This window comes from Toxotes jaculatrix, chromosome 17 (assembly GCF_017976425.1).
Source record: "Toxotes jaculatrix isolate fToxJac2 chromosome 17, fToxJac2.pri, whole genome shotgun sequence".
NCBI lineage: Eukaryota > Metazoa > Chordata > Actinopteri > Toxotidae > Toxotes > Toxotes jaculatrix.
The window spans coordinates 19604116-19620519 of NC_054410.1; positions in this window are offsets into that span (position 1 = coordinate 19604116).

The following is a 16404-nucleotide window of genomic DNA, read 5'->3' on the forward strand; positions in this document are numbered from 1 at the left end:
CACAGATTTTTTTTTTCCACATCAGTGCTGCACTGTGCTACTTGTTTGCTGTCAATCAGCTGACAACGAGAAATGGAAGTATGAGGAAATAATCTTTTGCATGTCAGCTTACAGACTTTGTTGTCACATCCTTGGCTTCTCATTCAGGGTGTCTCTGTTAGCAGCACGTCATTTAGTTTTGACACTGAAAAACTGTTATCCTTTAAGATGATGGAATAAGTGAAAGTCAAGAAGTCCAATTCCATACAACGTGCACAGCAAAATGAGTGGAGGACGTAAAGTTGATGCAGGCAGAAGAAAATAAGTTCAAATGAGATTCCCATCTTACTTTGAAATGCTGGATATACTCTCATTATTTCAGTTAGATACAACCTCACCATACAGGAGTTTTATTTGTATCTAAATCCAGATGACCAGCTGAACTCATTGCGCCCCCACAGTAACAATATCTCACAGTCAGATTGGCCACTTGAGAGGTCAGGCTCTGATCATAACTCAGGGAAAATCACAGGATAGTCAGTGATGTGCTAGCCCCAACGTGGCTCCAATCCACAGAGTCTTAGAAGGCTCTGATTAAAAAGCAGACTTCTCTCATCTCTGGAGATCTGAAGGAAAGAAGTGCTTCCATTGCCCATGAGGTGTGAAATAAGAGTCAGGTGAGATCAAAAAGGTGAGAAGATGTGAAAAGAGATGATGGAGAGGAAAAGGGGGTTGGCAGAGGGGGCGGGGCAAACCCTCCCCCCCCCCCCCCCCGTTGATTCCGTGTATGATTAATCTGTAGCGCTCAGCTGCAGCTCACCAGGTTCACGTGTCTCTGCGTGACTTATTAATAGTGAGACGTCTCACGTTGAAAGGCAATAAACCAAGCTGCTCAGGTGGAAGGAGGATGTGGATGTTGGCGATACATTCAAGGACCTAAACAATATGTTTTTTGTGCGTTGTGGTACATTGAAGGATGGCAACTGTTTTACTTTCAACAGAAATATAACACCATTCAAATAAAACATACTGTAGACTTTGCTTAGAGTAACAAACACAGCCATTTTTATTTATTTTCATATGCAGCTTCAGCGGAAATTGGTAACCCACAAAATGTATGATTTATAGATATATAGATTTATGTATTATAAGTAGAGTTTGGTTTGTTGTTTCATTAAAAGACTTCCTGGACATCGCATGCCAGTCAAAGAATGTGTCTCTCCACTTGTATGTTAAAAAAAAACATCAATTTTCTATGAAACCTTATGCTGGTGTATTTTAATTTAATATATTTTATTTAATAATTCTATTTCTCCACATTTTATAAGGCAGTACTGTGCCCTATGGGTGTATAATGGATTTAACTTAATATTAAAAAAAAAAAAAAAAGTTTCTTTATACCATTCTCACAGTTCGCAAGTTTGGATTTCCACTTATCTCCAGACCGGTTCAACATCCACGCAACGATCCATTCTACATGAGTGGGCTGACTGAAACATGGTTATGACATAGTCAATACTGGCATTGTACTCGCAAGGTCACTTTTGAAATATTAGTGTTTAGAGTTTAAACATGAAGCAGGAACCACAGAGCAACAATCAATGGTTGTGCTGTTGTGCCGTTGACCCATATCCATGTTATCCACAACACAACCACAACTACATGGCCCGGTGCAGATATTCATAGTTTGCTAATGCATTTTTTCCACTTTAAATAGAACTTGATGCTGAAGGAAAAGGTTCATAATGAATACAGTCTGTAATAGATAATAATGCACTCAAGTGAATTAGTCCGTTTTAGATAGATAGCTTGATTCGTGGTGTTATTATCCGGTCAGATGTGGAATATGAAGCCAAACTGGTTCCATCTCCACTGGATCATTTCTGTATTTGCACTGGTAAGCATTTTCTTGTTGACATTCATTGAAAACCTTCAATCTTTGCTGTCCTTGCATCTCCGCTCCTGTGAGACCTGACCTTTCGGTAACAAGTTAAGTAATACACCCGGGAGTTTCAGTATGGAAAAAGCAATATCTTTTCCCCCACTGCACCATTACTAGCCATGGCTTAGAAAGGGCTTTAGCCTGCAGTTCAATTTATTCTTATTTCATAGAGAGCAGCGGCGGGGGGAGAGCCTTAGAAGATGAAAAAACACTCACGCTGCTTGATCGGAGGGTTCAGCGCTGTGGGATCATAAACAGAGAAGCCATGACACGCGGGAGGGACGGTTTCCCTCTGCTTTTGTTTGATGCACTCTGTTACCACCAATCCAGCAGCAAGTAGCTCAGTCAGTGAAATTCTGTAAACATTAAACCTGAATGTTCACGAACGATAGCCTATTTCATCTTTCCCAAATCCTTTTCAGAGAAAAAAAAAAACAAAACTGTTCATTGTTCCACAGTGTTGCAATGCCTTTAAAGCTTTTCCTTAGTGAAAGTCAAACATGCCGTTTAAAATAACGGTGGCAGATATAGGCCTACCACTCTGAATTTTTAGTATTTTGAAACGGTTGTTCATTTCAGACAGAGGTATGCTATTTGTTTCAAGAGAGAGACAAAAGTAGCTTCTCGTTTCTAGTGTATTACCTTTCATTTCACCGACCAAAATCTGTTACTGGAAGATTGTATTAACTGCAGGTAGCCAGATAATCAAGCTAGCATTAGCTCCGTGAAAACACAGTCTCTGTCTGAATAATAATAACTGAATAATAATATTTGTGTGTTGCCATTTAGAACTAGTTGGCTCTGGTATTATAATAAAACACAAGATCAGATTAATATTTCAATTTGACATAACCCTGTTTTGATGTTTCCTTACATAATTGTTAGCAACACAGAGGTTAGCAATAGATATTCTTGACAAAGGCTAGAAGAGGACATAAGCTTGACGTGTGTGGCGAGCAAAGAGTCTCAAATAACAACTTTGGGGTTGTTAGAGTGTAAATTTCAGTAATTTGAGCAGGACACAACCGTTAACGTTACCGACACAAGTAGCTAGTTAGCCTACATTTTATGATTTCTCTCAGACATGATCTCAGTAAACCTTTAACTCACTACAAAGAAGATGAAATGAATTCAAAATAAAATTATGATCAATATTCCACATTTTTTTCATGTCATGTGTTCCACTACTCCCCGAGTGCTGTTTACTCACAGGTTAATTTAGTAAACACACAGAGACACACTGTGCCAGTGGCTGCTCATTGACTTTTAAATTCGTTGCTCATTAGTGCTTCTTATTTACCATTTTGAGACCACTCCAACTGCTTTATTGAAGAATTGATTGTTTTCTTCAACAACCCCAAATATATGCTAATTTGTCATTGATTTTCTTAAACACCCCTTAGATGAATGTCTGGATTGACCTTTTGATAAATGACTTAGCAGGCAGAGCTAAGTAGCATCATTTAGGATATAGATTTAAACTGATCCTCCCAGGCCTTTTGTCATTTTTTGGGGGATGTCTGTAAATAGCACACACACACACACACTGTAGCAATAAGTTCGTTTCTTGGGTCGCTTGCAGTTTGCCAAAATAATACTTTCCTCTCTGTTTGTCCCAGTTCTGTCAGGAAATGCTGAACTTTTACTTGAGAACATAATGCCTGTGCAAGATTTTAAAATCCAGAATGTGACCTGCTCTTTTCAGTTTAGAGAAAAGTTGACTCAGTTATCTGAAATACCCCACTATTTTATGCATCACTGAAAACTGGTAAAAGGAAAAGTTGCTTTGTAGAACATAAAGATACCACAACTACATGCACAAAATCAAGCTATACACTGCACACCGCTGTGGAATAACATTTCACAATAAAGGCACTCTGTGTCCTGAGCCCCCCTGTGGTTTCAGGCCTATACAGTTTTCCACTTCGATACACATTCTAAAGTGAGTCATTAGTGCTGTCAGTCAATAATTTAACATCAGTATTTGAGACCAAAAAAAAAATCATGAACAGCTGGATTCCAGAATTAAAGACAAGTTTATGAAAGGAACTGAAGAACAGATGTTTTTCCTCTTGCTCATTAATGCACATATTCAAACTTTTATTAGACACACTGCAAATATTAAATATTTTAATATTTTGTGGTGCCCTGGTGTTTGCATTTTGTAGGAGTTTAATGTAGCAAAAGGTGAAAGACAAATTGGCAACACTAATTGACTTACTCTATTCAACCAACCTGTTTAAGCACTAGGCCTCTTGAGGATGTAACACCTTTGGTGTCAAACTTATTGACCAAATATGTCATTTACTTTCCAAAATGCCCCAAAGTGTTTTCTGATACTGCATAGTGCCCCTTTCATCATGGCAATGCTTCCTGGTCTGTTCACCCCCAAAACCATTACAAATACAAAAGATTTAAGTCAAATCAAATAAGTTTTATTAATGTAGAGCTAAGTTATAACAAGTATGTACCTGATGACAGTGGCGAGGAAAAACTCTGCAAGTAGAGCATAACAATCAGCACCTGGACCTCCTGAAGCAGTTCTGTCAGAACTGGGCCCTGGAAGTCAACTTTAACAGTCGGAACACATTTTCCAGGAAAATTCAAAGGTTGTGACATTTATGCTTTCTCCTGAGTGTCTTGTCCCCACGGTGTGTAATACTAACGCTAGCTTGTAAATGAAGTCTGCTAATGTCAACAAACAATAGGCACCCTGCACAAAACAAAACATCTGTTCTTTGGAACCTGTTATTTTGATATTATGTGCATCATCTCCAGTCTAACATTACTCATTCTACTCATAGCATCTTATAACTGACATTCGCTCAGGATGATCATTTTCTCAACTCATTGCCAGACACATGTAGTATAGCTACATTGCTTGACAATATTTGTCTGTTCTATTATGATAAAAAGAGAGGAGGAAAGAGAACATAGTGCAGTGACGATGCTGGTGTATAGTAACAACAACAGTAATTATAATAATAAATGCTGCAGTGGGTTCTGAGCAGGATCATGGGGGCAGTAGGTGGTTTGCAATCACAGATCCAGACTCCAGACAAGGCAAAAATACCTGCAGAGAAAGCAGAAAACTATGGGAGAGAGAGGATGCCGAGTTAGCAACATGCTTAAATGGGATATGATGGGATACAGATGGAGAGGAAAAGGATGAGAGAGGAGCTTGGTGCATCATGGGAAGTCCCCTGGCAGTCTAGTGCTATAGCAGCATAATAAGTCAACGGGTCAAGGCAAGCCTGAGCCAGCCCTGACTGTAAGCTTCATCAAAAAATAACATTTTTAGCCTGCTCTCAAACATGGAGAGGGTGTCTGCTTCCCAGACCCAAACTGGAAGATGGTTCCAGAGGAGAGGAACCTGAGAGCTGAAGGTTCTGCCTCCCACTCTGCTTTTGGATACTCTAGGAACCACAAGTAGTGGTACTGAGCTCCTTAAGATGTGATGGTGCCTGACCATTGTGGGCTTTGTAGGTGAGGAGCAGGATTTTAAATTCTATTCTGGATTTTACAGAGAGCCAGTGGGAAAAAGCTAATATGAGAGAAATGTGATCTCTTTTCCTTTTTCCTGTCAGTATTTGGGTCAACTGGAGAGTCTTGTTTAGGCAGCCTGGTAATAAGGAATCACAATAATCCAACCTATAAGAAGCAAATGCACAGACTAGTGTTTCATGCATCTTTTTGAGACAGGATGTGCCTGATTTTTACAAGGCTACTTTAAAGAAAAAAGACAGTCCTTGAAGTTTGCTTTTTGTGGGAGTTAAAGAACACATCCTGATCAAAGATAGCTCAGAGATTCCCAGTGGTGGTACTGGAGGCCAGGGCAATGCAATCTAGAGTAACTATATCGATAGATAATGTGCTGATGAGGTGTCTGGGGCCAAGTACAATAACTTCAGTCTTGCTCGAGTTTAATAGCAGAAAATTGCAGGTCATCCTGGTATTTATATCCTTAAGGCATGCTTGAAGTTTAGCTAACAGATTCTAAACTGTTTTCTATCACTGCTGGGTTTATGGGTTAATTTTGTTTAGGCACAAATCTCAGTTAAAATTAGGAAAAGATTATGGTCATGGTTAAAAGAAACCAATGCTGGCTACTAGGAAACAAGACACGTACACTGTTCCAGTGCCAAAGTGATGCACTCAGGCTTCTTCCTTATACGGGGTTTGCAGTGCTTTAACAACATCATATGTTTTCTGCCCCATTTTCACCTGATAGACATGTGTCATAACTCACACAGCCATTACTCTGATGCTGACTCTTGTCAGCATATCATCGGTCAGTTTTGGCATTTGAACAAATAACTTACACATTACTCAACTTACACTTTTCCACCTCATTTGACAGAGATTGAACTTTAACACACGAAACTGTGTTCAATGGTCTTGTAGTGTAGTGTTTTTATAAACTGTAACCAGTGTAATCTTTCCATACATGCCTGTCCATACAAGTGTTGGTGCCTAGCCTTAAACATATACCTGCACATATCGCAATGCTGACATTGTTCAAAATTCACGGCAAATCGTCAGCAAAAAAATAAAAATAAAAGTTCTCCTAAACAAATCCCCCGAGGAACACCACACTCTACTGTTCTTACCACAAAATAACCGCCATTAAATTACATTGTATATAAAATAACTGTCGGTCCACGTAGCTGCAGATGGTTGGAAGCTACAACAGTTCAACTTATTCCATAACATGTTCTGATTAATTATATTAAATGCTGCATGAAATCTAACAATACTGCTCCAAGCATCATCAGTCTCTTACATCCAGTCATTATTAAGTTAGTTGAGTCACTGATGTTGATTAACACATTTATCAGCCCCATCAGAGAATTATGGTTGTCATGTGCTTAGGGCAGGGCTTGTTCCTTTAAAAAGATAAAGGTGATATAGTTAGAAAATGATTTAAACACGTCCAGAGTGGTTCACAGTCTACTGTCTACTTTCCTATTTGAATAAACTCCAGCCTCAGATGGCCCTGAACTCCAATTAGCAGGTATAGAAAATGAATGAATAAGCATGCCAGGGGGCCTTTTGGTAAAAGAGCTATTATGTGCCCTTGATGTCAATAATGACACAACTGAAATGCAGGAAGCTTTCCACAGTGAGCCTCTGCAGGCAGTTAAGACTTCCAATTCCACCTTTCCCATCCAAGTTATGTCCTGTTTCTCTGACCTATCCTCTGTGTTTGTCAGCAAATTCCACAGGTAGTCCAGAGGGATTTAAGACATGGCCAGAGGGTATGCTTGCAGGACACAGGAAGTACAGGCTGCTTTACTCTCACCCTAACTGCATATCTGTCTGGGAGGCACCACTCTCCTAACCTCTGTTACTGTCTCAGGGGACGTGTACATCAGACTGCTGCTGGTGAGTTGATACTGGATATACAGTGGCTAGGCAGTTACAGTTTCTCTCTTTTTTTCTTTTTTGCTGTGGATTTTTTATTTTTTTACTTTTAAGTTTTTTTTTTCATCCAATTCTGGATTGCAAAACTTTGTAGGTCTTGCAGGAGACATTTTTAGCTCCTGGAAATTCGCCCCATGATTGTACTGGAAAATCATACCATTTTGTATGCTGAATGCTCTATTTTTGGATTGATTATTCATGTACGCCCCGCTGATATGCTTATTACTGCATGCACCAAGACTTCCTCAGCTGAGAGTAGAAGAAAAAAAAATGGAGGGAGTTTTGCATTTCTGAAAATACTGCCTGTGCATGTGTGCTGCTGTATATTCATTCACCCTGTCAAGCTAACACACAGAATGTGATTCATTTTGTGACTTGAGATAAGAAAATATCAAAGCGCTAATTACTAATATGTAATGTATAAATGCCTGCTGTAGCTAAATGGCGCGGGTTAATGATGCAAACAACAACACTAAACAACGGCCATATGGAGCTGCAGTGTGTGTGTGTTAATACAGAGAAATAATGTTTTTATTTCTTTCCCACGCTGAGACAAACTGTATTATTACATCTTAGAAAAAATTTTCATTAGTGCTCACGTTGCTTCATACAAAAATGGATCATTAAGTATTGTTTGTGTTTCTATCATTATCTCCCAGCGCTGTTTGCCTGAAAGATGCATCTTTGGGAGATGCAGCTGCGTTACATAAACACTTTAATTTTGGTTAGAATGGATCTAATTGTGTCTAATTTGAAGTCTCAAGAAATAAACTTAAGTAAAGTGTTTCTCTGTTTTTTAAATTATGAATATTTATATTGAAATCAAAATGAAAATGAATTGAAAACCTTAAACATTTTCATGTGTTTTAAAGGTAATTTAACCACGCAAACTTTCCTCTGCTTCTCTGTTGATTTTTTCCATCTAGGTCTTGTTATTGCTGCTAAATTCACAAGCTGTTTTCACAGAAATGATGACAATTTTGTATTTTTCATGGTAAATACAGATGTCAAGTCAGATTCTGGCCATAAGTCAATTTTGATGAAATAGGAACAGTATGTATTATCAATGATACTATGAAAACCGGTCATATGAAAAAGGAAAATCACAGGGAAAACAAATGAGAGTACACGGTATAAATATGTCTCATCTCACCTGAGCACATCAAACACACTGCTTCAAATTCATTTTCCTGCTCATTTTCCTCTTTGGGAAAATGTGAAAACACCAGAATAAATCTGAATCGTTGCTGGTCTCAGTCCAATTTCCACACTAGTAAAGGCAAACAAAATAGATATAACCAGAGGATGACTGCTTACCTAGCAGATCGGCCTGAGAAAAATATCATTTCAGTTAATACAATTTGTGGATGTAGCTTATTTCCTGGACCATTTACAACTTGAAAGTGAGCCATAAAATATTCATAATGCTTGTTGTTGAGAAAGAAAATCTCTCTCCTCAATTACAGAGGCAATTTTTATGCATGAGATTTGCAAACAAGTTTACCACATATACCTGCTACAGTTGGATGCAATAATTTAGTCCCATTCATCATCCCCAACCAGCTGGATGACACGGAGGTGGTTGGCGTCACGTTGGGGACGGGACAGAAGCGGTTCAAGGTTACACACACTCTTCCTCTGCTCTATTTACTGAGTGACATTTACACAATGTTCTACTAAGAGGTGAGCTGAGGTGAGCTGCTGAGATGCATCATGCCGTGCTTCAGATGTCATACTGAGCTACATTATTCGGTGCTCACTGTGTGAGGTACAGCTCAGACATGAATCAATACATAACATTACTTTTTCCCGTTCAAATAAAACTTCAGAAGATATTTATTTTTCATGGTCACCGTGTGACTTGGAAAATGTGTCTCTTTCTATGACCTTGTCACTGGATGCTTTAACTGGAAGTTTTCACTTCTACATCACACTGTTGACAATCAATAATGGACCCATAAGCATAATCCTCAGCTAATATGATGTATAGTCTTTCCTATACAAGAGGAAAACAGTGCAAACATCTGGACTATCTTTGAACATTTCATTTTTCAGTTATGTCCTTCTATGTAAAGTAAAAAGACAATGGCAGTTCTCATTATGCACAATCATATGTTCCATTGATTAGTGTAGCTTTAAGTAAAATGTTTTATTGCCGTAATTGCAAATATTGCTGTCAGTATATATTTTAATCTAAATCAAGTTAAACTGTGACAGATTGTTGAACAATCCTTTCTCTCTGCTTTTCTCAAACTGAACTGGCATCCCACTGTTTTGAGCTGTGGAACATTTCGTCCCTGCATTACTTCTGTGTTTCAAAAGGAAACACATGAAATTCAGAAAGCAAGATGGTGTCCAAATGCTGTTTCACTGTGATTCAAAGAGTTTCCACAGAGTCCAGTTTTTCAGTGCTCGTTCCAGAAGCTTTTCAACTCTGCATGGCAAGAATTAAATTTTGACTTTTACTTTATCCTCCCCCTGGGTACATTCAGTAAACACATTTAGTCAGATTGCTGTGATCAGCTGTTGAGTGAATGATGTATTAAGCAAGAAATTAGGGAAGTACTCACAGGCGGTGTTGCCTGGTGCATAACTGCACCACAGAAAAGATAAAGTTTAAAACCCTGTACACATACAGACTTTAACTTATTGCAACGTGTGTTTGCTGATAAGGCTGTTTGACAGGAGATTTATGTTTCAGTTTTATGAAGCTTTGCAAGTTGCCTTTTGTTGACACTTAGTAGCTGGTACTAACACGCTGGACAGAGCTATCGACAGCAGACAGAGGTGATTTCAGTGCTAAATCTCTCTTCACGTATAAGGTGAACAAAAGGTCAAGCTCAAAATATTGCAGGAGTCCTTGAGCTTGGACATGCTGTACTTTCAGGAGAAGAGATGAGAAGATGGAGGTCGTGAAAAATGAATCACTTGAGGTGGAGAGGTGCGAATCCAACACAAGGCTCACAGTGAGTGACTCCTCTAAACTTTCCCCTGAATGGAAAAGTTTAGAGGAGCTCAGGCACAATGGAGGGAAAGTCCATCAGTCACTAGCATGAATCTCCTCCTCTAATTCAGAAAACTCACAAGGTTGATATTTTGCATAATTCATTAAGATATCAATCAGTGAGGGGGAGAGAAAAAAACAAACTTCATATTTATACCTTCCTACAGTTATTTGACAGCTATAATTACTGGTCACTTGGTAACTAAAAAAAAAAAAACTCCTAAGAAAAACATGTAGCTCTTAATCTGCTAATATACCCCAGCCTATTCACTATCTACTTGTTAATCCTCTGGTGTATACAGTTCTTTGGGCGACACTGGCTCATTGGTGGCTGATGAGAGCATTGAAACTGAATCAGAACAATAAAGATGGGCATAAAACCAAAACAGGCCATGTTTTAACAAAATCTCTTCAGGACCCAAGTGCAGGACTCAGACACACAGGCTGATTAGAATTCAACCAAGGGCAGTTTAACTGTAAAAGATGGTAAAGTCTTTGGTGTTGGAGCTGGCAGGCAGGTAGTCCAGAACTGGGTCAGCAGACAGAACCAGGAAGGCTGGAAATAGTGTCCAGGAATAGTGACCAGGGAGCAGGCTTAGAGAATAATTTAAAGGAGCAGGGCAGTGACAGGAACAGGACTGAGTGTGGCAAGAGACTGAGGAGCAGGTGTGGGTGAACCTGAGGCAGAGCATAAACTGGAATAAGCGTCACAAAAAGCAGTACTGAGACTAAGCTTTAAAGACAGTCGCCCCCCGTTACCACAGAAGTGAACTGACAATCTGGTGAGGAAGTGAAAGACAGGTGTCTTTATACTGCTGGTTGAGGGTGTGGTTAATGAGGTGATTTGCAACAGGTGAGCAGGAGATCTGGAGGGAAACTGAAAACTAGGTCGACCACACACACACACACACACACACACACACACACACACACACACACACACACACACACACACACACACAACCATTTTATCATTCATTCTTTTTTTTTTTCAAATAAAGGATCGTCTTCCACCACTAATTCTCACAGTAGTGAACATAGTCACTAAAATAACTACAAATACTGCAGTATTATTCAGTCAAGATGGCAGACGTGTGTGCGTCTAGATTGGAATTACATTATCAGTTAAAAATATAAAAATAAATATATGTGACACCCCTATGGGAAAACAGCATAAATGACAGTTAATGCAATAATGCGGTGATTGCATTTTCTAGCCATCCACAGGAGCATTTTATTACATTCTGACACATTACTACACCATCCAGCAGGTTTCACTTAATTGCTAGTTACAGGGAGAGAGAAAGAGTGACAGCAGATGGGATACTTATTAAGACTGAGCGAGAGGATACCAACTCTGATACGAGACAGAATAAACTCTGCCAGGCTCAAATTTCACTCTCCAATCCCGGTGTAGAACTTTTTCTCTGCCCAGACAACTTTGTCTTTGAAATAAACAAACCCCACATCCAGTCAGCCTTTCCCTCAGGCATTTCTAATAATGAGGTTATTAATATAGGACTCTGGGACTAAAGAATATCCATGAAAGTGGTGATGAGTCTGCAGAAGCCGACTGTAGATAAGGTTTGCTTTCATACAGCTCTCCGTAATGGACACCCACTTTCATGGGGAATATGAGAGTCCCCCCATGCAAACTTTTTGTCATGACCTCCAATTTTGCCCGCTTTGCCTCTATAAAAAGACAAAATACGCTGCTGCAGGCCCTGTTCAGGCATAAAATGATGGCTAGATGCATTGTGGGGCTTCTGCTGTGCTGAAGCTGCTTGAAAGTAAAAGAAAAAAAGTACTTCACAAAACCTAAAAGGGGTTAGTGCCCTGCAAAACAAAACTTTGTTGTACTTTTTGGAATAAAACACAGGCAGTGAAGGTCAGAGATAAGAGAGTAGCAAGATAATTAGTATGAACGTTCCCAGTGGGCAGTGCAGTCAGATCACAAACAATAGTCAACAAATCTGCTCTTCATTTTCTGTATGCGTCTGTTGTTAACAAAGAATGTTATTATGAGTTGTCCAGGCAGACACAATATCAAACCAGTGGTTCCACTCAAATGATGACACTGAATCTGTGCGTGTGTGCAGGAGTCCTGCCAAATCAGTTGCCTCATGCCAAAAAAAAAGATTGTTTTCTCTTGGATATGGTGTTTAACTTGGAATGAACTGAAAATAGCAACAGTTTTCAGCCTGTAACGGTCTGGCTAACTATCACCATGAAATTTGGCACAGATTTTGAATTCAGCTGGCTTTTTCTCTTATCCTTTGAAATATCTCAACATCTACTGGATGGATTGTTACAGTTGTACAGACATTCAGGAACCTCAGAGGATGAACCTAAAAGGTGGTGATCATCTCTGCCATGAAACCAGGTACATATATTCTTGGTGCCCAGAGGATGACTCAAGGGTGAATCAAACACTACTTATTTTAACTAATATCACACAAATCATTATCTTGTTCTTGTCCTACGTTGTTCAAACATTTACAGTGTAAGTTGGGAAAAGTATACAAACCCCACATCTGCTGATGTGAATCATGGGTCATGAAAAAAAAGATGTCAGAAGACTTATGATCAAGAATTGCTGATCTGTATTAAGCTGGAAAGTGATGCAACATTATTTCAAAGAGTTTGGATATTCATCAGTCAAACTGTCAGTTGACTGATGAATAAGTTCTGTGGCTGCTCTCCATATACGTGGGCAGTATCTACTACAGAATGACTTCAAATGATGAAAAACTGTCTTTAGGAGTGGCCCAGTCAGATACCCAACAGAGATGCTGTGGAATGAGCTCAGAGAACGGTTCACACCAGACACCCTAGGAATACAGCTGAGTTGAAGCAGCTCTGTGGGAACAATGGTGCAAAATTCCTCCTGAACGTTGTGCAGGTCTGGTTCACAGATACTGGAAGCATTCGTTCATCTACTTTTTCCACTGTACTGTGAACGTTTAAAGGTTTCATACTGTACACTCTTACGCTGTTTTATTTGAAGTTGTGGTACCCACAAGAAGATATGTTTGTGGGTTTAAGTACCAAAAAACACCTTGATGTACTTTTACATCTCCTCTCTCACGTCTCTCTCTGGAGCTCAAGCAAGAATTGGGCGTTTTATTTCTGCCTCTGAGCCTCTCTCCTGATTGGCTGACTGTTTTCTGAGTGATGCACAGCCCAGTCAACCACAGATTTTAGCCAGTATCCAGGTCTGATACAGAAGGGGTGGAGCATGCTGCCCCTGCCTCCAGCTCTCCTTTGCTCCTCCTCTGCTGCTAGACCCTCATGGCAGCAGAATCCAAGACCATTGGGGACATCAGGGAAATGGGTCATCAGGCTGCTGGGACAGCAAGAGTGGAAGGCTCTTGGTTGGAGGGTGGGTCTGGGTGGGCCATACTGGGGGCATAGATGAGGGTGGTGACTGATTTGTGTTTTGATACTTTCACAGTATTTAAACAGCACCTTGACCTGCTTTATGTTCAAAAAAGACATAAAGCAGATGTGAAAGACTGTAATTGTGTCTTATTTGCTTAAGCACACTGCGTTTGTCTATACTTGTGACTAAACCAGGTATTCCAAACAATTTCACATTTTCACCTTTTTTTTTGGCTGTATACCTGCAAGAATACCTCAGCTGTGCTTTTTGTACAGTGTTAATTAGTAAATGTTAGCATGCTAACACTAATTTGGTTTATATGGTATGCTTCATACCTGCTAAACATTAGCATTTACCAGCCTTACAGAGCCACAAACTTGGTTATAGACTCTTGGGAGATATTTACCAAGAGCCGGTCCTTTTAGGCTTTAAACAATTAAATTGCATTTGTCCCTATTTACTAAAGGACCGGGGCCTAGCTTTGTGCAGGTAAAATGGTTGAAAACGCAGGTGTAAAATCTCCTGCACTGTTTTTTCAGACGCAAATAAAGAGGGTGTGAGAGAGAAATTTAAAGATGCGTCATAAAATTAGGAAACTTTATTGAGGCTCTCGACTCAGAACCCCAACACAAAGCAAAAAAGGAGCAATACAACAAAGTGTTCTTTACCTATTTGTTTCCATAATTTTGAGGCAGCCAGAAGAGGTTTCAGGTCTTATTTAGCAGCACTTTATGCAAGTCAGATAAGCTGCAGTTGGGCTCATGGTAATCTTCAGTCTTAGTAAGTAACGTGAAACTGAAACAAAATGTGCCTGTGATTTGCAATTTGCGACAGGCTTAGTAAATATACCCTTTTGTTTAAACTGACACTCTGCTTTGCTTTCAGGGGTGCATTGTTGAAAGCTGCATTTTCACATTAAGAAAGGTGAGAGATTCTCACCTGCTCACACACAAAAAGCTGATTCAGCCACTGCTGTGAACATTACACTGATAAAGGCAGTTTACCTACTTCTTTATTTTTTTATAAAACTGGTTTTGCTGTCAAATGACTTTTCAATACACACATTTACTTTTTGACAAATATATCTGCTTTGATTTGAATATCTTCTTTATCAGGACAGCACAAAGCCTGATAATAACAACCTTCCTACATTCAATATCCAGCGGCCATGTTCCTCCTGAGCCGTCAGCAGGTGCATATCGCTGTCTTATCATCGGTATCGGTTGGCCCTTGTGGAGATTATATTTACTCTGTGCTGCAGTAAGCATCTTTCCTGGCAGATTATATGAATTAAGACCTTATTATGGGCTCTGGCCAGGAGCTGCATGTACAGGTGATTTGTAATAAGGGCAGTGCTGAGGTGAGTCAGCAGCGACTGGCCTGATTACAGCAGCTGGACCTCAGGAGGAAAACCCTTGGCTCATCCACGGTAAACAAAGACAACAAGGGAGGACGGGCACTCCATCAGCTACATTGTACTTTGTGGGTAGGAACAATAAGGCAGCTGTATTAGCTCAGAAAGATGTAATTAATAATCTAATCCTAGGCACATGAAATAATTTGTGTATCAATGAGATGTTGCAAGAAGAGAAAACACAGAAGAGCCCGTTTGGTTCATAGGAATTAATCAATATTTTATATTCTCTTGTAGCAAAATGTTTTCACACAGAAACAGTTTTTTTTCTTGTTTTTTTTTTCCTAGAACCTCAGGTGAGAATCATGACTATGTTGAGTCAAGTACACACTTAAATGGCGTTCTTAGTTAGCAGAGTAGAAGGCATTGTTACATCATGCCACAAGTAGAGACAGCAGGTTAAAGGGTTCGTTCACCCACATTACAGAAAATAACTTCATTTACCCCTTGTGGAATCAAGCCATCAAGATAGTTTTAGTTGCATTTGTTCAGGTTTTGAGATATCTTTGAGATTATTGCCTCCATCTGAGCATAAAGGGGGAGGATGATTTTATTTATTTATTTATTTTAACAATTAAGCAATGTGTCAGAAACTCCCATCACTCAAAGACTTTGTTGTTGACAGTTTTCAGTGGAATGTTTTTCTTTCATGGTTAGTTGTGGTAAAAGTCTTTAATTTATGGGTCTGTAATTTCGTATAGATTTCCCTTAGAAATTATGTTGAGTTAAAAATGAGTTGTTTGATTTGAATCTTCTTTCCTCCTTTACTTCATTCCAAAAGGCGTGTTGAATTATAAACTCAAAATCCCCAATGCATTGTGTGAATAACTCTATAGTGTAGTCTGAGAGTGGGTATATAATTTTATACAGGAATATCAATAGGCATTGTGATATCTGGGAAATCAACTGAAAAACTGTTTATGGATAAATGACCAGAGAGGGGTGTTTGTTTTTACTTTAACCTGATCACTAAATAGAATATCAGACGGCTGAAAGGATATGGCTGGTGACAGGGGTATTTGTCCCTGTCAAATAAACAAGTAAATAAATAAATATTCTGTTGTTTCCTTATTATGAGCAAACCTTATGAAAAGACCAAAAACAGCAACACAATCATAAAGGTTGCACTCATTCTCAAGTCCAGTCATTTCCTAAAACAGCTGGGCTCTGCTGTTTTAGGAAATGTTATTAACGAGAGTAAATTGTATATTTGTTGGGGATTATTTTCAGCTGCAGATGAATACACAATTTTTTTTTAA